We start from the raw sequence: 6,720 nt of genomic DNA on the forward strand, positions 1-6,720 counted from the left end.
TTTATTTTTGGTTGTATGTGGACAGTGGTTGTTCTCAAAACCATTTTTGGACTGCTACTTATAACGCTGTCTAAATCCATTTATTCACCTGCGTTTTAGGGGCCACTGCCAGTGTATAATTAGTCTTTCAGGAACTGTGGCCTCCCCTTGGGGTTCCAGACTTCCTCCTGACCTGAAATTGCGGCTCGTGTTCTGACGAGAGCGGGTGCTCTGGGGAACGGGGCACTGGAGATGTGAAACCAGGTGAAGCAAATCTAGAATGTGTGGTCCCCACATGTCTTGGTGTCCTTTCAGCTAATGGGGGGGGGGGCTTGACATTGACCCCTGGTGCGAAAGTCCTTGGCGACGCGACCGATGTGTTTTAAGGCGTGGCTGAAGCGTTGCTTTTTCTTATCAAATATTTATTGCTTTCATCCCGATTCTGGGTCGAATTCTCTTGGGGGAAAAAAAAAGTTTATGTGACAGAAGCTGAGTCAGTTTGGAAACCAGACAGTGGCCATCTTGCTCCAGGAGTGTAGACTCCCCCGCAGATGATGCTGGAGGTTAGAACAGAGAAGGACCGCTGGTCGGGACTACGGGAGGGTCCTCCCTCTCCCTCCTTCATCCCCCTCCTCCTCCCAGCCCTCCTCTCCCCTTCCTTTCTCCCTCTCCCCTCCTTCTTCTTCTCCCTCCTCTCTCCTGTCCCTTCTCCTCTCCCTTTCTCACTCTCTCCCTGCCCCTTTCCCTCCCCTTTCTCGCGCCTTTCCCCTTCCCCTCCCCCTCCCTTTCCCCCTCCTTCCCACTCCCCTGCGCCTCCCTCTATCTCTCCTTCCCTCTCCCTCCCCCTTTCCTTCCCCCTCCTCCTCCCCTGCCCCTCTCTCCATCTCTCCCTCTTCCTCTCCCCATCTCCCTCTATCTCTCTCCCCTCCTCCTTTCTCTCCCTCCCCCTCCCTCTCCCCTCGCTCTTCTTCCCACTTCCTCCCTTCTCTCTTTTTCTCTCCCTCTCCTTTCCCCTCCCTCTGTTTCCCTCCTTCCCTCCTCCCCACCCCCTGTCCCTTCCTTGGCCAGATTGCTCCTTTCCTTTCTGTTTCTTTGTCTGGCCTTTCTTCTCCCTGATTCTCAATTCTCAATTCTTTAGGATCGAAGGGTCCTGAGTGATCCGTTGATGGATTCAACCGTCTCATTTTGTTTGTTTGTTTTCCCTCATCATGCTTTTTTTTGAAAAGTTGTGATAAGAGCCCATAACAAAACATGCCATTTTAGCCCTTTAACAGCCTACTGTCTGGGAGAGTTAAGTATATTCCCATTGCGGGGTCAACCATCTGGTGTATAGATGGAAACCCGAGGCTCAGAGGGGCAGACTGAGTCAGGGAGATGGCTGAGTGAGGACTCACCCTTGGGCCTGTGATCGCCTTCTGGGCCCCTGGAGGAGGGTAGGACACGTCTAAGGGAAGAGCCAGGCTTGGGCAGGCGATGCCGGGTCATATTTAGATCGTAGTCTGAGCTCTGCTGGCTCCTTCTCACCTAGAAGAGTTGTGAAATGACCTACAGCAACCTAATAATAAGGAGGAGGAGGGGACGTTAAAAGTCTCACCAGACCTCTTGGCACAACCCTCCAAAGAAAACATCATCGGAATCCTACCCCGCAGGGCCTCGGAATGGGACTGTATTTGGAGATAGGGCCTCTGCAGAGGTGGTGAAGGTAACACGAACTCAGTGAAACCTTGAAAACGTGACACTAAGGGAAGAAGCCAGGCACCAGAGTTCTCATATTGTATGATTGCGTTTATATGAAATACCCAAAATCCACCGGGACAGAAATTGGGTTGGTGGTTGCCAGAGGCAGGCATAGGGAGTGTCTGCTTAACGGGTTAAGTGTTGTTGTTTTTTTAATGTTTATTCCTTTTTGAGAGACAGAGAGAGAGACAGAGTGCGAGTGGGGGGAAGGGCAGAGAGAGGGAGACACAGAATCCGAAGCAGGTTCCAGGCTCCGAGCTGTCAGCACAGAGCCTGACGCGGGGCTCGAACCCACGAACTGTGAGATCATGACCTGAGCCGAAGTCTGCCGTTTAACTGACGGAGCCACCTAGGCGCCCCGATGGTAAGTGGTTTTAATACGAGGTTACACCATGTTTTGGAGCTAGCCAGAGGCGGTGGTTATTAAATATGGCTGAACTGTTCGCTTTAACATGGTTAATTTCTGTTATGTGTGCGTTACCTCAGTTAAAAAAACATGTTTTCACAAGATTATTAAGTGAATCTTATAGGTGACAAAATATCAGATGATAGTTGTTTTTACTGATTGAGTCGCGCGAAGCACGCTCAGGGAGACATTACCTTCATTGGGCCTTGAGGGATGACCCCGACCCCCACCATCACCAGGGCTGGTAGAAATGGCTGGAAGTGACCGTGTTCCCTTCTCTGGGCGTTTTCTTGCTTTTTCTCTCTTGCAGCCTCAGCCCTCGTGGCTCGGCTCAGGCATCCCTTCTTTCCAGAAGCCCTCCTTGATTCCTTCTCCCCGATTTCCTGCCACCCACATGGCTAGAAAATTACATCGTCGGTCTTGGTGCCACATGGACCTGGGTTCAAAGCCTGACTCGGGGACCTTGGGGCAAGATGCTTAACCTTCAGGAACATCCCTTTCACATCCAAACAACGGAGATGATGTTTTCTTTGGAGGGTTGTGCCAAGAGGTCTGGTGAGACTTTTAACGTCCCCTCCTCCTCCTTATTATTAGGTTGCTGTAGGCCCTCCCGAAGTTTCAGCCTTTTCTGAATATTTCCAAGCCATCTCACTACCATATGGACAATAGAAAGGGCAGCATGACGTCCAGGAGGGGGGACGGCAGTGGCACAGGAGGAGGTGAGCCTGGGTTGCTGAGGCAGCGAGGAGGCGTGTGGCCGGCCGAGGGCGTGGGGACAGTGATGACGGCTGCTGCCGCCTGGTCGACAGGAAAGGACATTTAAGTGGAGCTGCTGACTCTAGCTGTGTGATGTGGCCCAAACACTCACCCTCTCTGAGCCTCCTCCTCCACTGTAAAGGGAGAGTCGTGGGAGTTTTTCCCTCAAGTGGGGTGAGGACAGAATGAACACGCTGATTGGTTGGCCTGATGGAGAGACTAGGTCGTAGGAGGTAACAGTCAACCGCAGGTACGAAGCTTATCCGCATGACTTCCGGCTTGTGTAATTCGCATGCTACGGGGGAGAATGACGCCGGGCAACAGAATAGAAATATTCTCAACTCTTTGCTGGATTCTGCACAGAGTCTTTAGTAGGAGAGCTTTCGAGGACCCCAGTCTCCTACCCACGTTCTTACGATGATTTGCAGACAAGCAGATAAGGAGGCTTCCATTCCTATTGGCACGGCTGGTGCCCAGTCTTGGCTGGCGGAAGGGTGAGCAGGCCAGGGGCAGGAGAGGCCAGAGACAGGAAGTGATGCCCCTACTTTAAAAAAAAAATTTTTTTTAAGTTTATTTGTATTTGAGAGAGAGAGAGAGAGAGCGTGAGCAGGGGAAGGTCAGAGAGAGAGGGAGACACAGAATCTGAAGCAGCCTCCAGGCTCCGAGCTGTCAGCAGCGAGCCCGACGCGGGGCTCGAACCCACGAACCGCGAGATCGTGACCTGAGCCGACGTCGGAAGCTTAACCGACTGAACCACCCAGGCGCCCTGTGATGCCCCTACTTGAATTCGGTCAGATTGCAGGTGTGGGCCAAGACCCCTCTGCTCTGCGGGTGAGCTGAGGGTAGGCAGGGACCCCCTCTCCAGCCGAGGAGGCCGGAACAAGAGGCTCCCCAGACTCCAAATTCCAGAGCAGGAGTGAAATGAAAGTCTTAGGTGTACCCCAGAACCCAAGGGAACGGCTCCAGCTATCCGAGCTCGGGCTCTGTACCTGTCAAATGGGCCCAGTCCACCCACGTGAGCAGATTCCCGTCTGAGATACTCAGTTCAGTCCCTAGTACGGGGCCTGCCTCACGCATGCTGTTACTTCTCCCTCGCACCCCGTGCAGTCACCTCTCCAGACCTCAGTTTCCTTATCTGGAAAATGGGGGAGGCATCCTGCTGAGAGAAGCTGTAAAGGCAGAGGTGGGGCCTCTCGGTCCCCCGAGCCCCACAGGCGCTGAGTCGGAGGCCGAGGGGAGCTGACCCGGCTCTGGAGAACATTCAGGCCTCCCTCGGCAGCCCTCCCGGTCTGTTCCCGGTTTTCCTCGACTCTCGGGCTCTGAGAAAATAGGAGATCCGAGCCCAGCTCGGATCTCACCTGTCTCCTGTGACAGACCCTCAGAGGTCCACGAGCCGCCCACCCATCCTGGGCCGAAGAAAGGAATCTTCTTGGTGTTTGTCCTGATTCTCATCTATGGCATTAGACAAGACAGACCCCAGGGCCTTTCTGTCCCCGAGGGGAGTCTGGGGGTCTCAGGCATTCACTGAGCGAGACACCTGTGACGGGGTTTCTGCCTTCAGGGAATGTACAGACCATCGTACATGGGATCTGGAACGGATGTGGACGCGTGTAACGCTGCACACAGATGTAAATATGTACATACCTCTAACTCTTTTCTCTACGCTCCACAGTCCAGGCCGCTGCCCCGTCTTTCTTAGGCCACGAGAGTAAACATCCACATAGTCACGTGCACACGTGTGAGGTGACAATATTCTCCCATGGTGTGAACCCCGGACACGATCCCAACCACTTTGCGTGTTTCAACTCGTTTATCCTCTAAAGCCATCCTCATTCCCTTTTTATACATAGGCATGCGAAGGCACCAGAGAGGCTAAGTATCTTGCCCCAAGTCACACAGCAGTTAAGTGGCAGAGCTGGGATTTGAACCCAGGGAGTCGGCCCCAGAGTGCGTGCTTTATATCTTCTACTCTCTCGACCCTCACCACAGCCGCCTCTGATGCGCAGAATCACAGGTACCTGCAAAATCAGCCCCTCCAGCCCCAAAATCAGCCCCTCCAGCCCCAACCTTTGCTTGGTCTGAATCAACCCTTCCTTCCCCACTCAAACCCCTCCAGGGGTCTCCAGTTGCCTTTGGGGTGGCTGTGAACCCCCCTGGGCAGGTTCTGCTGCCCTCCCCTGCCTCGTTTGTAGAAGTGGCCCCTGGGCAACTCGCATTTGTGATCGATGTCTCTCGGTGTTTTTTAGTATAAAGCCTCCTTTACAACATCAAAGTAATTCCTGAACCAAGCAGGGTGACGGGTCTACTTTTAGTTCCCCCCTCATCGAGGAGACATCTAACAACAAGCTACCATGAATTCAGCAGTGCTTTGAAATATATTTGATAAATTGTTATATGTGATATTATATTGATATTGATAAATCATTATATATATATATATATATATATATATATGTATGTATCCAGTTTATAAACCAGGCTGGATTCGAGGATAAATTCCCAGACTTCTTATGATACATCCATGGACGCAAAGATCTTTAGCCTTCAGCTCAGAAACCATTTTTCTCCCACTCTTCCAAGATCTTACAGGTTCCTGAGGCATGTTTGAGCATGCTGACCCCTTGTCCTGGAGTGACCTGACCTGCCCTAAGGACCCGGCTCAAGCGTCGCTTCCCCTGGGAGGTCCTCCCTGACTCATCACCCCACCACCGCCCAGCAAATAGCTCTGCTCCATCGTTTCCGCACCATGGCTGGTGCTCGGTCATGGGTCACGTTACACGGTCTTGTCATTGTTTGTTTGCAAACGCTGTTGTAGAATTTGGCCACAGAGCCCAGGAACATCTACGAGACCTAGATTCCGGTCGTGGCTGTAGCATCTTCTGGTTTTATGAACTTGGACCGATCCCTTCACTAGTTTTGAACATCAGAATTCTCATACCACCTGTCTTCCCAGCATTACCTAACTCTTTCTGATAATAGAGCCTTCCTTTTCTTCCCATGCGTTCTCTCTCTTCCTTCCTTCGTTCCTTCATTCGTTCGTTCCTTCCTTCCTCCCTCCCTCTTCCTTCCTTCCTCCCTCCCTCCTTCTTCCTTCCTTCCTTCCTCCCTCCCTCTCTCCCTCCCTCCCTTTCTCTCTCTCTTCCTTCCTTTCTTTCTCTTTCTTCTTTCTTTCTTTCTTTTTTTCTTCTCTGTCTCTTTCCCTTCTCCTCCCTCCCCCTTTCCCTCCCTTCCTCCCTTCCTTCCTTCCCCTCCCCGTGTCTTTAACTAAGGAATCTATTCCATGTGGTTTGAAAGGGCTACAGCAGTGGCCCTGTGTCCGGACCTGGACAATAACAGTGCTCCATTCCCTGGGTTTTAAAGATGGGCATGAGGCTCATGTCATGCTAATCCAGACCTGTCTGGAACTTTGTGCAGCAAAATGGAAAGAGATTTTCTCTCCACGCAGGGGTTGCTAAGCATGTTGGGTATAGTTCTAGAAGGTAGGCAGCTGTCTTAGCCACTGCATAGAGAGAGTCTGTCTGAGGAATAGAGAGAAAAAGGAAGCCTTGATTATATCATACGTGTCCCTTGGTCCAATTGTACCTGAAGAGAGAGGTGCACCTGGGCCTCCAGTTCCAAAAGCCAGTAAATCCCCCCACCCCCACCTTTTCTTTTAAACTTGAGTTAGCATAAGCCAAGCTGGTTTTGCTTGGGCCAGAAAGCATCGCGATGCTCTGTCGTATGAATGGTTCCTGACGAACCACGCTTTTTACTATTCATGTCCTTGTCTTGTCATCCCCCTTGACAACAGGGCGGGGCTTGCAGCTTGCTTTTAATCTGTGGAATGGGACGGAAGTAACGCT

The sequence above is a fragment of the Panthera uncia genome, chromosome B4 (genome assembly GCF_023721935.1).
Source record: "Panthera uncia isolate 11264 chromosome B4, Puncia_PCG_1.0, whole genome shotgun sequence".
NCBI classification, from domain to species: Eukaryota; Metazoa; Chordata; class Mammalia; order Carnivora; family Felidae; genus Panthera; species Panthera uncia.